Here is a 19,907-nt window from a genome sequence, read left to right as displayed (position 1 = left end):
GGCACAGACCCAAAAATACTCCTGTCCTCCTGGCTTTCCTGTCCCTTCTCATAAGGAACACATGAACCTCTCAAACTGAAGCACGGATCACAGATCCATACTCAGAACTCAATGCAGTTTTGTTCTATGATTTTTTATACATGTCCTTGTTTCTGCTTCCCGTTCCCAACTCCCTTATCCTAGTTAGAGAAAAAATGGCTATTACCAAATATAAGTACATCCTCATGTACTAATGCCAACTGATCACCAGCTGGTTTTCTTCTTTTACAAAGTCATAAATCTTTAGGCTTTAACACGTCTTCCACGCAACAGAATGTTATTTTCCAGTTCATTAACACAAATTCTATATTTAAAATGAAGACTTCACAAGTTGATTTCAATAATATATTAACCAAACTAGACTGGCCATGGTTCAAACTGACATTTTAATTAAATGTGATGATAGGTTGAGTAACCTAGCAGTACTCTAACATGACTTTTGGTTATGGCTTTTTCCATATTATGTTTAGGCTGAGGCATCCCTAAATGATTCAATTGTAATTCTCCTTCTTAAACATGAGATTTATCCTCACAAAATAATTTATTTTCTTAAAATTACAAGCTAATTCTATAGTTCATGCCTGCATAATCTCACTAGATATCAGCTGTATGTGTACACACATACATATAGGTATTTGTATATACACACATTACATAATATTTTTTAAAACTTATTAGGGTACAACCACAAAGACAAAGAGGCTTCGTGTAATGTGATGGAAACACAATTGCAGGACAAACAACAGGCTGCTGTGAGGGCTGTATTTACCGTTGCTGCTGTAAAACTTAGAAAAACATGGATAGTGGATATTTAATCCCCATAACAGAAAATTTAGCATGCAGAAAACTTCCCATAATTTTTACAGAGAATATCAACAGAAAGGCATTCAATGCAGGGAATACACAGTGTGATAGTATACAAAAATAAGCAGGTTGATGGTTTAGATTTATGAGACAAGAGACAGAAATAATAGATGATGTCATAATTATCCTTTTTGGAGTTAGGAAAATTCTTCATTTTATATATGGTCAGGTGCTTTCAAATGTCAATGAGAAAAATATTTAAAGGAAGACTCAAATCTGAGATGTGGAGAGATCTTTACAGAAGTGACCTTCAGGCCAGGCACAGTGGCTCACACCTGTAATCCCAGCACTTTGGGAGGCAGAGGCAGGCGGATCACGAGGTCAGGGGATCGAGACCATCCTGGCCAATGTGGTAAATGCCATCTCTACTAAAATACAAAAAATTAGCCAGGTGTGGTGGCGTGTGCCTGTAGTTCCAGCTACTCAGGAGGCTGGGGCAGGAGAATCGCTTGAACTCAGGAGGCAAAGGTTGTAGTGAACCGAGATAGTGCCACTGTATTCCAGCCTGGCAACAGAGCAAGACTCCACCTCACATTATCTTCATTCTGAGAAGGTATAATCATCAACACATTCTTGAGCACAACTATGCACACATGCACTTCCGCATTCACAAGCCATGCTGCGTGCACACACTGAGGCCCCTAGATTCCTTTTTTGAAGAGATGGTGTCTTGGTGTGTCACCCAGGCTGGAGAGCAGTTTTAGGATCACAGCTCACTGCAGCCTCAAACTCCTGGGTTCAAGTGATCCTCCTACCTCAGGCTCCTGAGTAACCTGAACTACAGGAATGAGCCACCATGCCCAGCCAATGTTTTCATTTTTTTGTAGAGATGAAATCTTGCTATGTTGCCCAGGCTGGTCTTGAACTCCTGGCCTCACGGAATCCTCCTGCCTGGCTCTCCCAACATGCTGAGATTACAGGTATGAACCATTGTGCCCAGCCACCAGATTCTTTATTGAGAAGAAAATTTGTTTGCTGACATGTAGGCAATGAATTCATAAATAATAGGTCACAAATTACTAATTTACAAGTCAATATAATGAGTTGAGTAAACACAAAATAACAGCATAAATTAATAAACAGTTGATAACTTCAGAGTTTCTTTTTTTTCTTTAAAATGCAGCTCTGACAGAGACTGCTACTTGTCCATTCGATGGAACAGTCAGAGGTGGTTAAAATCTCATAGGTACACTTATTAATACCTTGCTGCCTTTTGTGTAGCTTCCTCTCAGTACTTCACCAGACTCACCTCTCCAGCTGGGTTCAGGAGCCAGACAGGAGCACACAGAACTGGGAATCCAAAGCCATCTCTGACACTAAAAGCAATGAAAACATAACTAATCAAACATATTATCAAGAAGTGAAGAAGAGATTGATATCAAGTCCAGCAAGAAGGGAAGAAAGCATTAAATCTGCCAGGCTTTCATTCTGACAAAATAATTTACAACATGCATGTCTCTATCTGACATGTGTGAATAGAAAAAGAACCCAAATACCCGGTTAATTGCAAGATGAAAACGAAAAAGAACTCTTGCTTATTCACCAGTGTACAATCAAATCTGGGCTACTAAAACACTTTCATGCACTGATTCTCTCTATGCAACACACGCTTTATTGCCATTTGGAAATGGGATTTCTTGCTTTGATTTAAATACACTTCCTTTGATTTCTTACTTTAAGTATACTTTCTTAACATATTCCCAGCTATATTCTCGGTATAAATTTTCAGGTGTAAGTAACTACTTCTGCTTTTGATAAACAGATAGTATAATTGGTGAAATAGGTACACTCCCATGCAAAGGTGAGAGTACAAGGTAAGACTCCAGAGTCCAGTAAAATATAACAGTCAAGAAAAAAAAAAAAGTGAGAGTAATTGGGCAGTGGGGAAATCTTGTGTGTGGAAAGAATGAATCTGGAAAACTGTTCTTCCCTAAGACTTCAGCAGGATTTGGATGGTAGAGAGCTTTGTGTACAAGGGTTCCAGTTCCACACAGTTCAGGTCTAATTTCAAAGGCAACTTCTAGTGCAACCTGTGACTCACCCTGTCCTAAAGTGCCATCTATAAAGGGTCTGGAGATAACACACAGGCAGCACTGTGAACCCCTGACAGCCCTTCCAGATAAATACCAGGTCAGTGTCTACAGCTGATGACACAGAGCAGAAGATCTGAAAAATAATACTTCTTCAGTCAACGGACTGCCAGTCACTATTATTTAGTGTAAAATACTATATTACATATACATATACAATACTAAATTACATACTACGTATCTGTGATTTTTTTTTAATTGCGGTGTTTCACATTGAAGCAATGAAATATAAAAACCAAACGTTTATTAAGCTTAAAGGCAACTTAGAAATACTGATGCCAGATGGAAAGATGCTTTAGCCCCAAGTCAGCTGTTTGGAAATGTCACAACTAAACCAACAAAGGGATCTTGAGGCATAATAAGCGTTCATACCTTTCCAACTATACTTGTGCTTGTCTTGAATATGAAAACCTAAGCTGCAGTTATGCCACAGCACAGAATGTGTTATGTTTTACATCACTGAGCCTTAGTTCACAAATGGTAAAACACAGGGAAGGTAAACTGTAAGGTTTTTCTTAAGGAGCTGTTATATCCAACAGACTCATGAAAATCTTTGCCAAATGTCCCCGGTACATAGCTCCTCCCCACTGATGGGCTCAACAGGGAGAAGTTATGCACATGTCTCAATTTTCATATGCTCATTGGCAATACAGGATTCCTAGGATAAAGTAAGGGATATAAATGACACAGCACACTGAAAAGACTGTAATGTTACTTCAGAGGGTTGCAAAATAAAGATCACAGATGAAAGTTTTAGTTCATTGAGGGATGTAATCATGTATATTTCATTAGTGTGTTTTAAAGTCTTATACTGCTTACGTTCTTATGTGGGAAAATATATCTTGTTTGTGCTTTATCGATGAAATGTGAACAGACAAAACTAAAAATAATTTTACAACCCAAATCACCAGATGTTAATGGCTGGTAATTCAACCGGAAATCTGAAAGACAGTATCTGTTTCATTGCGATACCAAATATCAGTGACAAGGAAAATTTTATTTGTGGTATTTAAGTGTAGGCCTCTGGAACAAATGACTTGGTTCACAGGCAGCACGCCCACTGCTGAACTGCCACGGCCTGACAGCCTGTCTTATCTGCCAAACTGCTCATTAGGTTTGGCAATCTTCACCTGTGCCTCCAGCTTACATTTCAGCAAGTAATACACATCAGTCTGCTTTTATCGTCTTCTGCAGTGAGCTTCCAACACTCCTTTAGCAGTACGGTGCCCCTGCATCTGCAATCCTCCAAACACACCTTGTATACGTGTCATTATTTTTCGACTCAATTCAGCTTCCAGCTTTGGAGGCTAGCTTAGCTTAAATAAAGCAAAAATACAAGACAGAGAATATGCAAAGTAAGTCCTGCATTGTAAATATTAAGTGGGCTGACCAATCATTTACTTTTTTAACATTAAAAAAGAATACATTCACCATACAAATTTAATATTTAAATATGGATTTCAGAATGTATTTTGGCATGGGGCACAGGGGACAATAGAGCAGAGGATTCCTCTCCCAATTGTCTCTGACCTATCCAACCTTTGTTAGGTCAGAGAGTTCTCCAATTTATTAATAAACAACAGAGATAATGTGGCAACCAAGACACAGAGACATACTGAGAGTACTGCTCAGCTCTCTGCCTAGGCCTGATTCTGCTGATCCCTGACAATGAGCGCTGTGAAATTTCGAGGCAGATCAATACACACACGCACAAACACACAAAGGAGATACTTCATGGGCAAAAAGCACCAAAGATATAAAACAAAATGTCTGAAAGACCATCAAACAACTTCTGATGAAATGCTGTTTACATTTTGCAGGAGCAAAATATTCACCACCAAACCTACAATTAGCTTAAAAATTACAATAAGTACAGTAATTTTGGATCCCACCTCCAATTCATACCTTATCAACATGTAATAATCACACTGCATCTAAAACAAAGCTGGATAGACTTTATATGCCAAATACAACTTGTACAGTAAGAAGGTAATTTTTTGAAATACTGTGAATACAACATTTGTATGCCATGCTCTACCTCACAAGTTAAAAGAAAATACAATCATTTCTACTCTCAGAACGTACTGAAGTAAAATACAGAAAAGGGTATTCTAATACCAATTAACATTAAGAGAACATATCTCTAAACCAAAGATCTTGGATCTTCTAGAAAGACAAAATCAACCTGTATATACTTGGGTAAGAAAAAAAAATTAAGAGCTCAAGAAAGGAGAGAGGATGTTAGCATAGAATCATCTCCAAAAATGGCTTTCTGATGCATCTGACCAGTTTTGAAGTCCATTTGTTTTTCCTCCTTTAGCATCAACAGCCGATATTACCAAGGAAATGCAAAATAATTCAATTTGTACATTAACCAGCTAATCTAGAAATGGCAATATAGTCAATGAAAATACAGAGAAATAGAAAAATGCCAAGGAATTGTTTAAGATGTTTAAGATGACATAGCATAGGGAAAAAGTGATCTGATAAACACTGGAAGAGTTAATAAGCAAACTCATGCATGGTTCCCTAACACCACACTTCAAAAGAACTTACAGCGAGAATAAAGGAATAACCCTTTTTAAAAAAATCTAATTTTAGAAAACAATTGCTCAACAGGGAAGTTAGTGTTTTGTAGATCTTTTGGAAAGCTGATTAATTTCTAAGCTAAAAACACATGATCCTTAAGAGAAATGGCTGAGTCCAGGCCCAAGGCAGGAAGAGGGCAAAATGAGCCTGGATTCTCTTGTTCTGTCAGAAAGTAAGAAATGCTAAAGACTAACAGAGACAGTTGAGAGGACACAGGATACAGGCTGAAGGCTCCCATGGCCAAATCTGGGACAGCATAGACATCAGAAAGAACGACGACAGTGATGGAAAATAACCCATAGAATAAAACGCAAGTGCATTAGTCAGCAGTGAGACCGAAATAAAGAGGAGAAGTGAAAGCTCTTTGTTAAAAATGCCAGGTAACAAACGTAGGAGGAATGACACAGGAAGAACATTCAATTTAAGTCACCAGTGCCATAAATGATAGAGAAGATCATAAGGAGGCTAAAATCACTGGATAAAAGAAAACTATACAGAGCTATTTAACACAGCACGATATACAAAAGTATGAAAACCTAAATTAGAAAAAAAGAAAAATCATACCATAAGAGATGGCCAAGTTTGAATACAGCAATAATAGGCCAGACACAGTGGCTCACACCTGTAATCCCAGGACTTTGGGAGGCCAACATGGGAGAATAGCTTGAGCCCAGGAGTTCGAGACCAGCCTGGGCAGCACAGAACTAATCTCTAGAAAAAAAGAAAAAAATCAGTCGGAGTGATGGTGCACTCCTGTAGTCCCAGCTACTTGCAGGGTTGAAGTGGGAGGATCACTTGAGCCTGGGAGTTCCAGGCTGCAATGAGCCAAGATCACGCCACTGCACTCCAGCCTAGGAGACAAAGCAAGACCTTCTCTCAAAAAAAAAAAAAAAAACACCAATAATAACAAAATATGACTACATAAAGACTATAAAGACTGTATAGAAAAAGGAAATGCTGAGAATACAGAAATAAAATTACGTATTTTAACTGTAACTATATTAGAAGAGGGTAGGCTTGTAGACAAGGATGACTAGAAGGATATGCAAAAATGAAAGTACCTAATAACACTCATTATGTCAGTCACTGCAGTAGGTAGTTTATGCACATTGTAACAAACTACATACTAGATTATCTCAAATTTTTCAGATAAATTTTACTGGGAGTCATAAATCACTACAACAAAACCAATGTTTTGCAAACATCCACTATGGTATACAAATTCCTAACCCAGGCTGAAAAATAATTCACATAAGCCACATATCAGTGTAAACCTACCCATGAGATAATACAACATAATCTAAATAAAACTTTCAGAGACAAGGCATGTGGCTTCTGGACAGCCACAAACTCCCTGACTCTGCTCTAGTGTTTCGGCCACCAAAAAAAAGCCAAGTGGCCTCAGGTCTCCTAAAAAACAAAAAAGCAACCAATGGAAGATGGCGTGGTATTTGAGGAATATTTGGGGTCTGTTGAAAAATGCATCCTGTATTTTATTTCAAGAAAAGACTCCCTCGTAATGTCAGGTAAGTGAAGAGCCCTCAGAGACACATGCACACACAAAGAAAAACAAAAAACAGAATGAATCCCAACAAAATGTGTTATGATGGCAGAATTACGGGTGATAAAATCTTCCATAATATATCTTTTAATTAAAAATAGGAAAAAAGCATACTTACCCATGATTATCTATATTCTCTGACCCAAGTGGCTTGGAACCAGAAAATAGCATCACTCGACTTGAAGCCATCTTGGTGGAGTGAGTGGAGAAGAAAGTCTGGACCAGCTCATGGGTGGGCCCCACCTCGTCCTGTCAAGACCATCAAGAAAGGGCACATGAGGAAAGCACAAAGATCCTGGAGAGACACTGGTTTCATGCAGTTTCTCAAAATTATCTTAGACACATTTCCCGAGAACCTTTCTTAATGCCTCAAAAAGCAGAGAAGAGACCGGGCACAGTGGTTCACGACTATAATCCCAGCACTCTGGGAGGCCAAGGTGGGTGGATCACAAGGTCAGGAGGTCGAGACCATCCTGGTTAACAAGGTGTAACCTCATCTCTACTAAAAATGCAAAAAAATTATCCAAATGTGGTGGTGCGCGCCTGTAGTCTCAGTTACTCAGGAGGCTGAGGCAGAAGAATGGTGTGAACTCGGGAGGTGGAGCTTGCAATGAGCAGAGATCACGCCACTGCACTCCTGCCTGGGCAACAGAGCGAGACTCCGTCTCAAAAAAAAAAAAAAAAAAAGAAGCAAAGAAAATCCTTACAACAAAGCTTGAAATGGACCCCCATCTCCATTAAACTTTTCCAAAGTTCAGGGAGTATATAACCTGATAACCTGAACACCTAAGTAGAAAAACCTCAGTTCCAGTGCTACAACAATGCTAGTTTTTCTAACATTTTAAAATAACCCTGATTTTAACCCAATAAAATTCCACTTCAGAACAAGATATAAACGTTTGAAATCCACTTTAAAATACAGAATGAGGAGACCACTGAGAATGAGAAAAAGACCACCAAGAGCTGGAAAGCACGCTGATTTTGTAGAAATGGAGATGGGCCGTGCAGGTGCCACACTGGCAGCAGGGCCCGTGCTGGGGCCACAGAACAAAGAGGCATGGAGGACAGGACTCTTCTGCTTGGTACAATGAAAACAAGGTATTCTTTTTATTCTACATATTTACAATATGCATTTGAGCCTTTATTATAAGTACAAGAGAGAAATCTTCAATAAATAAAAGCTGCGTACATTACTATTTGTGATGAAAAAATTGATTCAGAAAGAATAATGAGAGTTCAGAGCAATGACTCCCGTCTCACTGATGCCTGAAAACCGTGGCTGCCACCAAGGTCAACATTGACAGCGCGTTTGTCATACAGCACTCGCCCAACTCCAGAAAGAGGCGCATAAACCAGCTTCTCCTTATTTAAACAGTGCTTCTTTCGTTGTTCAGGAAGAGCACAAGGTTCTGGGAGGAAACTGACGTCACTCATGGCAAAATCTCCTACCCTAGAAGACAGGACCCAAAAAGCCAGCTTCAGCAGACAAGAAGTCAGTAAGTATCTACCGTTGACTAGGGGTTAAAAACGATCCACAGTCCAAACTAGTTCAACTATTGTGGAACACAGTGTGGCGATTCCTCAAGGATCTAGAACTAGAAATACCATTTGACCCAGCCATCCCATTACTGGGTATATACCCAGAGGATTATAAATCATGCTGCTGTAAAGACACATACACACGCATGTTTATTGCAGCACTATTCACAACAGCAAAGACTTGGAACCAACTCAAATGTCCATCAGTGATAGACTGGATTAAGAAAATGTGACACAGGCCGGGCATGATGGCTCACACCTGTAATCCCAGCACTTTGGGAGGCCAAGGCAGGTGGATCACGAGGTCAGGAGATCGAGACCATCCTGGCTAACATGGTGAAACCCCGTCTCTACTAAAAATACAAAAAAAAAAAAAAGAATTAGCTAGGTGTGGTGGCGAGCGCCTGCAGTCCCAGCTACTCATGAGGCTGAGGCAGGAGACTGGCGTGAATCCGGGAGGTGGAGCTTGCAGTGAGCCAAGATTGTGCCACTGCACTCCAGCCTGGGCGACAGAATGAGACTCTGTGAAGAAAAGAAAAAGAAAGGAAAGAAAGGAAAGGAAAGGAGAGGAAAGGAGAGGAGAGGAGGGGAGGGGAGGGGAGGGGAGGACAGGACAGGGGAGGGGAGGGGAGGACAGGACAGGACAGGACAGGACAGGACAGGAAAGGACAGGACAGGACAGGACAGGACAGGACAGGACAGGACAGGACAGGACAGGAAAGGAAAGGAAAGGAAAGGAAAGGAAGAAAAGAAAACAAAAAAAGAAAAGAAAAGAAAGAAGTAAGGAAGGAATGAAGGAAGGAACGAAGGAAGGAAGGAAGGGAGGGAGGGAAGGAAGGAAAGAGAAAGAAAGGAGAGAGAGAGAGAAAGAGAGAGGGAGAGAAAGAGAGAGAAAGAGAGAAAGAAGGAAGGAAGGAAGGAAAAAGAAAGAAAGAAAGGAAAGAAAAGAAAAAAGAAAAGAAAGAAAAAGAAAGAAAGAGAAAGAAAGAGAAAGAAAGAAAAGAAAGAAAAGAAAGAAAGAAAGAAAGAAAGAAAGAAAGAAAGAAAGAAAGAAAGAAAGAAAGAAAGAAAGAAAGAAAAGAAAGAGAAAGAAAGAAAGAAAGAAAGAAAGAAAGAAAGAAAGAAAGAAAGAAAGAAAGAAAGAAAGAAAGAAAGAAAGAAAATGTGGCACATGTACACCATGGAATACTATGCAGCCATAAAAAAGGATGAGTTCATGTCCTTTGTAGGGACATGGATGAACCTGGAAACCATCATTCTGAGCAAACTATCACAAGGACAGAAAACCAAACACTGCATGTTCTCACTCATAGGTGGGAATTGAACAATGAGAACACTTGGACACAGGGTAGGGACCATCGCACACCGGGGCCTGTTGTGGGGTAGGGGGAGGGGAAAGGGATAGCAGCACACCAACATGGCACATGTATACATATGTAACAAACCTGCATGTTGTGCACATGTACCCTAGAACTTAAAGTATAATAATAATAATAATAATAAAAGAAACATCCAAATGTATGCTTTCTAAAGAGCATGACTGATGGGGTCAGTCACCACCACCAACAACAAAAAAAGATCAACAGTCCAAGGGCTTAAGCCATGACCCTAAAGAAGGGCATCATGCCATACTGGAATAGTATCCCTCTAGCTTCAAGACAAGAGGTCAGAGAAGAGGGGATTCGGTAACACCTCTGCAGGCCTACACACAGCTGGCTTACTTTTAAAACCTCCAGCAAGGCCATCTTCCCTTGTTTGGTCATTTTTCAGTTTTCCTGAGAAATGAAGCCATCCTAAGAATCTTATGTGTAATTCTAGTATGTTCTACAACAAGAGAATAGCTGCCATGTGAATTTGGTTTTTACTTTTCAAGTGTGCTCCTCTTAAATAACCATAAAGTAACACCTGCCAGTCACATTCCATGCTTGTTCGGATATCCTCTGGGTTTGTCAAATCTTCCATCCTAGAAAACTAAACTCAATCATACAGCAGAAATGAATGGCAAAAGTTCCTCTACCTCCTTTCATGTGTCAATGACTCATCACACTCTTGTCCACTAAGCATGTCGTTTAGAAAACTAGAAAATGCAGAAATAAGGAAGCACCATTCACCATCCAACAGCGGAAAGGGGACAGGCACACAATTGCGTCTCTACGCTGAAAGTGACATTTATTCCGGAAGACACCAGACAGGGAGATGACGTCCACCTGGGGTCAGTGAAGAGTGAAGAACATATTCAGAAAATCCCTTTCTGGAAGAGGGTGAGCCTGTGCTCTGGGATTTTTACTGTGGTTTGGATTCTGGCAGGTGGAGAAAGGGTATTCCAGGCTGAGAAAACCACAGCACAAAGAAGAGAACAAAGGAAGGAAACTGAAGGCACACACGAGGACTCAAGCACCCGGGCACAAAGGCAGCATCACTGAAAACTGAGGCTGAGCATAGGATGGGGCCACATCCTGTAGGCTTAAATGTTTCCAAGTCTTCCCATTCTCCTAAACATCTCATAATTAATTTACTTCCAAAGGCACAGCATCTTTAAGCAATGATATAAGTAGACATTTTCCATCAACTACACTTCTACCCCCACTATTCAAATAGGCACAAAATAAATCCTATCACTGTTCTTTTTCTAGCCTTTTTAGCTTTGAAATATATGGCCCAGGAAGAAAAAGTTTATAATCACTTTTTACCTGTCTGCCAGGATATAAGGGTGAGAAGTTTGCCATGTGAAAGGCCTAAACTTCATAACTGTAATAAAATGGCCCAGATTGTGGATTTCTTGGTTTTGTTATTCTCCATGCATCATTCCAGAAAGGTAGAACAGTTTGGCACCCTAAACATTAAAGGAAAATTAAAAATTAAATTTCAATTAAGTTCTTGTCAAAACTGCAACAAAATAAAAGCTCTAAACAAGAAGCAATCCTAAGAAGGGAGACTTCCAGCAAAGCCACTGTCCTGAGGCTTCCAGAGCCTTGCTGGCTTCTTTCAGGACTTATTAGAACCCCACAGAGGCAGACTGCTCTGCAGCCGAGCAGGGGCATCCATCTAAGTATGGTGAGGAGAGGGAGGTGAGACCGCTGAGCACAGACACGGTTCTGTGGCCGATGGACCAGAGCAGTATGGAAAGGAAGGGGCAGTGCCTGGTCCTGTAACTGGGAGAAACTTCTGATGTATTCTATTAAGTACTAACCCCAAAACAGCCAAACACTGCCTGGTGCAGCAGGTACAGGGACAAATGAGATACACCAAGAGGCCCAGAATAAGCGCTCTCTTGAGGGAAACCTTCCAGAGACTGTGAACACAAACACAATGGGGATTCAGGAGGTCAGGGACTGCGAACACATACACAATGGGAATTTAGGAGGCAAATCCTAGAGAGACATTAAGTAATGTCTCTTCAGTTTTTTGTTTGTTTCTTTGTTTTTTGAGATAGAGTCTCACTCTGTCACCCAAGCTGCAGTGCAGTGGCACAATCTCAGCTCATTGCACGCTCTGCCTTCCAGGTTCGAGTAATTCTCACATCTCAGCCTCCAGAGTAGCTGGGATTACAGGCATGCACCACCACACCTGACTAATTTTTGCATTTTTAGTAGAGACGGGGTTTGGCCATATTGCCCTGAGCTCTAAACTCCTGGCCTCAAGTGATCAGCCCGACTCTGCTTCCCAAAGTGCTGGGATTACAGGGAGGAGCCACTGTGCCTGCCTCTTCAGTCTGTCTTAAAAGGATTATACTATCAGTATCTAACAATTATTTCTCTTCCTACCAGGAAAACTTCTGTCCAGAACATGTGTTTTAATCGCTTGTCTTCTTCAGTTGCTTATTATGCTTGAAGGAGTCGAGATGGGTGAGAACTCCCATACTTTTAGGAAACCCATGTACTTGACAGATGTTTAGAAACTCAAAGGTTTCCATTTCAAACCCAAAGCTGGCATCTATAAGCATCAGTACCTACAAGCAGAACACATTATTTCTCAAAGAAACTACCAAAACAGACCACCTACACTAGCGGTTGGCAACTGGCCCACGTGCCAAATCCACCCATCACCTGTGTTTGTAACTAAAGTTTTATTGGAACACGGCCACATTAATTCATTTACATATTGTCTATGGCTGCCTGGGCACTACAACTGCAGAGCTAAGTAGCTGTAAAAGACATGATCCACAAAGCCGAAAATATTTAGTATCTGGCCCTTGACAGAGAAGTCCCACTGCAGACTAAATCAAATGACTACACAGACATCACCCAGAGAAACCACCACCCTCTGACTTGCTCTAAAAGGCAACCATAAGACAATGCCCACTAGGATATAAACTTTCATTTTAAGAATTCTAATGCATGAGAAGTAACTCAGAAAAGGCTGGGTCTCACCTGGCCCTTACGTAAGAAATCCTAATTGAAAGAAATGAAGTTTTCTGTAAGGTATTTTTAAGCCAAATAACAGGTCTCTGACATCCAAAGAATGGGAAGAAAGTGATAATCAATGAAATATATTAAATAGGTACAGAAAATCAACCTCTTCTTTCAATCACTTCATAGAAAAAAAAAATCTGTTTTTTGCCGGGAAGTATGCAGTGGAAACCTCTTATCTTACATGTTAATTTCTATAACTCAATTGCTCAGAATTTTTTTTTTTTTTTTTTTTTTTTTTTTGAGACGGAGTCTTGCTCTGTAGCCCAGGCTGGAGGCAGTGGCGCGATCTCAGCTCACTGCAAGCTCCAACTCCTGGGTTCACGCCATTCTCCTGCCTCAGCCTCCCGAGTAGCTAGGACTATAGGTGCCCGCCACCACACCCGGCTAATTTTTTTTTGCATTTTTAGTAGAGACGGGGTTTCACCGTGTTAGCCAAGATGGTCTCGATCTCCTGACCTCATGATCCGCCCGCCTCCACCTCCCAAAGTGCTGGGATTACAGGCGTGAGCCACCGCGCCCGGCATAGAAATTTTTTTAAATAGCTACCAGTTTAGAATTAAGTCAAAAAACAGTAAGATTATGATGAATGGTAGTCTATAAGAAAATATAAGCAGATAAGACCAATTTTTTAAATTTAAGACACTTCAAAGATGCAAAATAATTTCAGAATTGATTCCTGGAAACTTCTAGGTTTAATTTTAAAGACATTTCTATTCCTATATTTCCATAGATAACTAAAAATAACACAAAATGGAAACAGAAATGCCCACCTTTGATTAAACTAGGAAACATTCAAAATCCAAAACCACAGAATATATGAAGTTGGGCTTGCAGGAAAGCACAGCTGCCACTGCAGACCGAGGCAGCAAGCAGAGCTCTCCAGCAACACTGGACCAGCTCAAAGAACAGGTGGAAAATCCTCACACCACATCTGATGCCACAGAGTGCCAAGGGGTAAGCAGTTGGTTGTAGGGTCAGGAAGAACAGGGACCAAACAGTCCCTCAGCTGCCAATCTTTGTCATCTAAACCAGTGTTACTCCCCTAATCCACACACTCACGTACAGACCCAAATCCATGTATTGTGTGTGTCTCTGCCATACTCAGGAGGCTCTGACGACCCAGAGCAGAGCAATCAACATAAGTTAGGCTAAATAAATTATGGTGCATCCATAGAATGGAATATTGCATTAAAAAGGAGGAGGCAGAGCTACAGTACTTACTGATTATATACCTCCAAGATATATTACATGAAAAAAGCAAAGCATAGAAGAGTGTGTAAAATAAGCTACCATTTGTGTTTTTAAAGGGTGGCATGTGTGTTTATATGTATCTGGAAGGATACTGCTCTGCAGGGCCCTGAGAGACCAGCGGTTAGAGCAAGGAAAGAGAAAACGCGCATTGTGTGTACCCTGCATTAGTTAAGAGTGCTTTACCAAATGTGTGTGCTCCTTTTGAAAATCTTAAAAAGATTCACATAGGCATCTCTCTCAATGATGGTTAAGAGGCTGGGAAAGGGAGCAGGGAGGGAGGGACAAAGAGGGAAAGGTTAACAGGTACAAAAATACAGTTAGAGTAAATTCCAGTGTCCAACAGCACAATAGGGTGACTATAATTTATTATATAATTCGGAATGACTAAAAGAATGAAATTGAAATGTTCCTAAAACAAAGAAATGATAAATGTTTGAAGTGATGGATATCCTAATTACCCTGATTTGATCATCACACACTGTATGCTTCTATCAAAATACCACATGTACCCCATAAATATTATATATCCATAATAATGAAAAACAAAAAAGTAAAGGCATATCTCTTAATATGTATGTCTTTAAAATTAGAAACTTGCTTCATTTTAAATAAAAGAGAAACAAATGACCTCTATGAACTATTTCAAGTACACATGATTTATACACAACTTTATGTTAATAATAACACTTATTTTTACTAATAGTAGCATTACGGGTTCAAAATTCGAATGTTATTTAGTTTTCTGACATTACAATGGCACAACTTTAAAATCTGTATTACTTTTCACTTTATATTTTAGGGTTCTTCCTGGGCCAAAGGATAAAATCTGTAGCTCTAGAAAAAAACTAAATAAAAGGCTGGGCGCAGTGGCTCAAGCCTGTAATCCCAGCGTGTTGGGAGGTTAAGGCGGGTGGATCACCTGAGGTCAGGGGTTCAAGACCAGCCTGGCCAACATGGTGAAACCCTGTCTGCAATTAAAACAAAACAAAACAAAAAATACATAAAAATGAAAAAAACAAGGTATCTGTCACCCCACACTTCCTAATCAATATGGCGTATTTTTTTGCTAATTCTTTTTTTTTTTTGACGGAGTTTTGCTCTTGTTGCCCAGGCTGGAGTGCAATGGCACGATCTCAGCTCACCACAATCTCTGCCTCTCAGGTTCAAGCAATTCTCCTGCCTCAGCCTCCTAAGTAGCTGGGATTACATGCATGTGCCACCTCACCTGGCTAATTTTGTATTTTTAGTAGAGACAGGGCTTCACCATGTTGGTCAGGGTGGTCTCGAACTCCCGACCTCAGGTGATCTGCCCACTTCAGCCTCCCAAAGTGCTGGGATTACTAAAGTTGTGGGCCACTGCACCCGGACTTTTTTTTTTTTTTTTGCCAATTTGTGTTTTATTTTTGCTAAATTAAAAAATAGTTAATAAAATATCAGAAATAGTGAACATTATCATTTCTATAAATGCAAGAGCATGTATGTTTTTCACACACTGAGTACTATCCAGATTTTCTACTGATAAACTCTGACCACTTCTTCAGGCAATTCATGTACTTACTTTAGCGTTATCATTAAGGATGAAGGTTCTAGAACCATCAGGAACAAAGGGTCCATCTTCACACAAGTTACTTAACTGCTGGGAGGCTCTATTTCATCTTATGTAAACTATAGATAATACCTACTCACCTGAAGTGTATATCAAGGGTTTATGTAAGCTAAATTTGTAGAAAGCAGTTAGCACAGTGCCAGGAAGGGTCTAAGAAGAAATGGTACTTACTATGATATATTTGTACGTATATATGTATGCATGTTAATATGCTGTTATTAGCTGTGTTCATTAAAGATTTTCTCTATCCTGTGATTTGCTTTTAGATTTTGGAATACATTTCATTGTGCACATTCCATTTGTATTACTAATATAACAACATTTATTACTATTATTATCATCATCAATTCAGTCACATCTACTATATCCCTGAAGATGACCATAATTCCTTTAATAATCATAAAACTCTCTTCCCTTCACGGGGTAAATAACCTATCACAACACTGTAAGTCTCCATCAGCACCCCAGGCTGCCCCTGCTGACTTACCAGATCTGCTGCTTTAGCCAGATCAATCATCATGTTAATATCACACCCACATTCAATAATGGCAAGTCTGTGCTTTTTACCTGTAAGTGAAAAGATGAAAATTTTACTTTAAAAAGACCCTGAAAAAACTCTAAGCTTCAACTCTAACTTTCATTTTTAACTGCATCCAGTAAAACACCATATACATTTACAGGAGTGTACCAGAAGTTCATTTTTATAGGCAAAAACTGGTAAAATAAAATAAATTCCATCCTGTTTTTCTTGCTGTATTCTAAATTTAAATAATATCAAAAGTCTACCCAGATGAATAAAAGTGCTTGAACAGGGAAAATTCTGACTGCACAGGCTCCATGATAAGCATGATCCTGCTGTTCAGTTCCAGGTGTCTTCACCTCTATCAAAACTTCCCACATTCCCACTATCGCTAAAAACTTCCTCAAACATAATATAACAGAATATTCAAAATGATAATTATGTCTAAATTAAGGTAAAAAGAAAACGGTCAAGAAAATATGAACTGGGCACAGTGGCTCACGCCTGTAGTCCCAGCACCTTGGGAGGCCAAGGCAGACGAATCCCTTGAGCCCAGGAATTTTGAGACCACCCTGTGCCACATGGGAAAACCCCATCTCTACAAAAAGAAAAAAAAAAAACAAAAATTAGCCAGGCGTGGTGGCATACACTACTCAGGAGGCTAAAGTAGGAGGATTGCTTGATACTAGGAAGTTGAGGCTGCAATGAGCTGTAATCACACCACTGTACTCCAGCCTGTGCTACAGAGTAAGACTCTGTCTCGAAAAAAGGAAAAGAAAATATGGTTGCGCCAAAGATAAAGAAAAGCCTCAATCCAACTATATTATTGCAATAACAAGAGATTTCAGAGTGCGCATTGCCATTCTACCACTGGAAGTTTGTTTCACCTTCCCTCAAACTTGGAAACGTCACCATCTCCCAAAGCTGACAAATTCTCATGGGAAAAAGAGAAAAGGCCCACTTCCACCAGCATGTGGCTTCATAAGGGCAAGCACGTGCACCTGGCACATAGGAGGTACTTGCTCTCTGTTAAATGATGTGTTCACAGTGACCAGGCCTGCTAGGCCCTTCCAAGGAACATGCTTGGCAAAGCCATAGAGCAGTCAGGATAAGATACGTATCACATCCTTATCTCTGGGAACTTACCCTTTTCTGAAGTTATAACTAACTTAGTAAAAGTATAAGAGAGGTAACATGATATAAAATAGTTAACATGTTCCACTCAAGAAAACAACAAACACACGCATGTCCGTCAGATGACAACAGTCACGCCAACTCTGTGTCTGTGGCAGCATCTCCTACCTGACACGATCGTCACAGGGCCTCTGATCTTGGTCAACTTCTGCCGGGCGAAGTTCCGAATGAGGCATTATATCAAAGTGCTCTTTCCAACTTTGGAGGCCCCATCACCACTGCCACTATTGGTGGGGGCTCTAGTGGAGTTTGATCAACCACTGGAATATGACGCTTTTTGTCTTCAAATCCTGACTCGTAGTCATTAAAAAAAAAGTAAACTCATTTTCAAAATAGAGTGAAAGGCATCACCCTTATAAGTAGACTTTTTTTAGTAGACTTATAGATATGAGTACTTTAGTATATTTCATAGAGAGTACAAAACAATATGTAAATATAATTAACCTGTCAATTATTAACTTAACTACTGGCCCCCATCCAAATAATTGCTGTTCAATAAAGATGTAACAAGATGACTTCAATAGTATAGAGAGTTGAAAATTAAACACTCCTTAAACCTGACTGCTTTATGAGTGATTTTAATAGTTTTTTTTAAAAACCAAAAGGTAAATACCGAGGCAGTGCATCAAAACAGATAAGAGCAGAGGCTCTGGAGTTAAATTTGGCTCTCCTACTTACTAGTTATATATGATTGGAGGTAACTCGTTTTCTTGACCTCAGTTTTCCTGTCTATAAAATGAGAGCAAGAATGATTCCTACTCTGGTAAGGCTGCTGGAAGGATTTAGTTGAATAATGTTTAAAGTACACTGCTAAGAATATCACAAGGACTCACTAAATAAAGCTATGTTAGTATTAAATATTGTAACTTTTGTATTTCATATTACAACTTTGTAAAACATATCTGGGTGGGGGAAAGCACACTTATCACCATAGAAACAGTTTAAAGTTTAGGAAAAAACAAATTCTATAAATTCTTGTATCTTGGGCAAGAAACACCAACCAGTGTGCAGATGCTGGAGGCAAGGCAGCTTCTATGGGAAGTCTCAGTTTTAGTGAAAGCCACACAGCATGCATCTGCATGTCCTTTGGAGTGGGACTAAACTCGTAAATCCAAATGTCACCTGTGAGAGGCTCCTAGTATTTAAAAAGAATCAATGGAAGAAGCATCAGACTGTAGCTAACCATACCTGTGAAAGGATCGAGCCATCTGCACAGCAGACTGAACTGCAAAGGCTTTGGGATTTCTCTTCCGGGCATCTTCTTCATCTCCTAGCTGGAGATCCTGCAGATGCCGCTTCTCTTTCTTTTCAGCTTTGGGCCCACTGTTTTTCTTTCTGTAAAATTTCTTTCTGTGTTTCTTCTGGTCTTTAGTCTCCATAGTGGCTATTTACCAATAACAAGTAACTCTAACCTACAAGGAAGAAGGTTGGGGTGAGAAGGTGGGAGAAGCATTTTACAATCCAGGCAATACCCAAGGAAAAACAGTAAATTTCATGTATTTCATTATGAAGAGATGACATATATGTTGATTCTTTAAGATTTTCTGCATAGACAATCATGTCATCCGTGAGCAAAGGCAGTTTTATTTGTTCCTTTCTCATCTCTATTGTTTCTTTCTTACCTTTTATTTTCTTTTCTTATCACATTTGCTAGAACTTCCAGTATGATACTAAATAGGCGTGGTGAGGGTGACACTCTTTCCTTGTTTTAAATCTTAGAGGAAAGGCATCTAGCTTCTCACCATGAAGTACGATGTTAGCTGCAGGGTGGTGGTTGTAGCTATTCTTTATCCAGTTAAGGAAATTCCCCTCTATTCCAAGTTTGCTGAGAGTTTTCATCAGGAGTGGGTGCTGGATATCACATACTTTTCATTTATTGATATGACCACATGATTTTTCTTCTTCGATATGATGGATTACATTTATTGATTTTCAAATGTTGAACTAGCTTCACATACCTGGAATAAATCTCTCTTGTTGTGATTTATAATTCTTTTTATACAATAGTTCATTCAATTTGCATACACACACACACACACACACACACACACACATATATATATATATATATATTTTTTTTTTTTTTTGAGATGGAGTCTTGCCCTGTCACCCAGGCTAGAGTACAGTGGTGTGATCTTGGTTCACTACAACCTCCGCCTCTCGGGTTCAAATGATTCTCCTGCCTCAGCCTCTCAAGTAGCTGAGATTATAGGCACCCGCCACTGTGCTGGGCTAATTTCTG

The 19,907-nt window shown here is 39.8% G+C and overlaps 1 protein-coding gene across 1 annotated transcript in view; it reads right to left on the bottom strand.

Annotated features, from left to right (window-relative positions):
- The window catches only part of LOC105495972 (arf-GAP with GTPase, ANK repeat and PH domain-containing protein 5), a 54,667-nt gene extending 35,676 nt beyond the window's left edge, over positions 1-18,991 (bottom strand). Inside the window, 6 exon segments of the mRNA XM_071069849.1 lie at positions 2,153-2,219; positions 7,262-7,392; positions 11,373-11,515; positions 16,439-16,518; positions 17,774-17,955; positions 18,854-18,991. The gene's annotated coding sequence lies outside the window, so the exon portion shown is untranslated.
- Positions 18,992-19,907: the final 916 nt, after the last annotated feature.

The sequence above is a fragment of the Macaca nemestrina genome, chromosome 9, assembly GCF_043159975.1.
Source record: "Macaca nemestrina isolate mMacNem1 chromosome 9, mMacNem.hap1, whole genome shotgun sequence".
Taxonomy (NCBI): Eukaryota; Metazoa; Chordata; class Mammalia; order Primates; family Cercopithecidae; genus Macaca; species Macaca nemestrina.
This window is presented reverse-complemented; position numbering and strand designations above follow the sequence as displayed.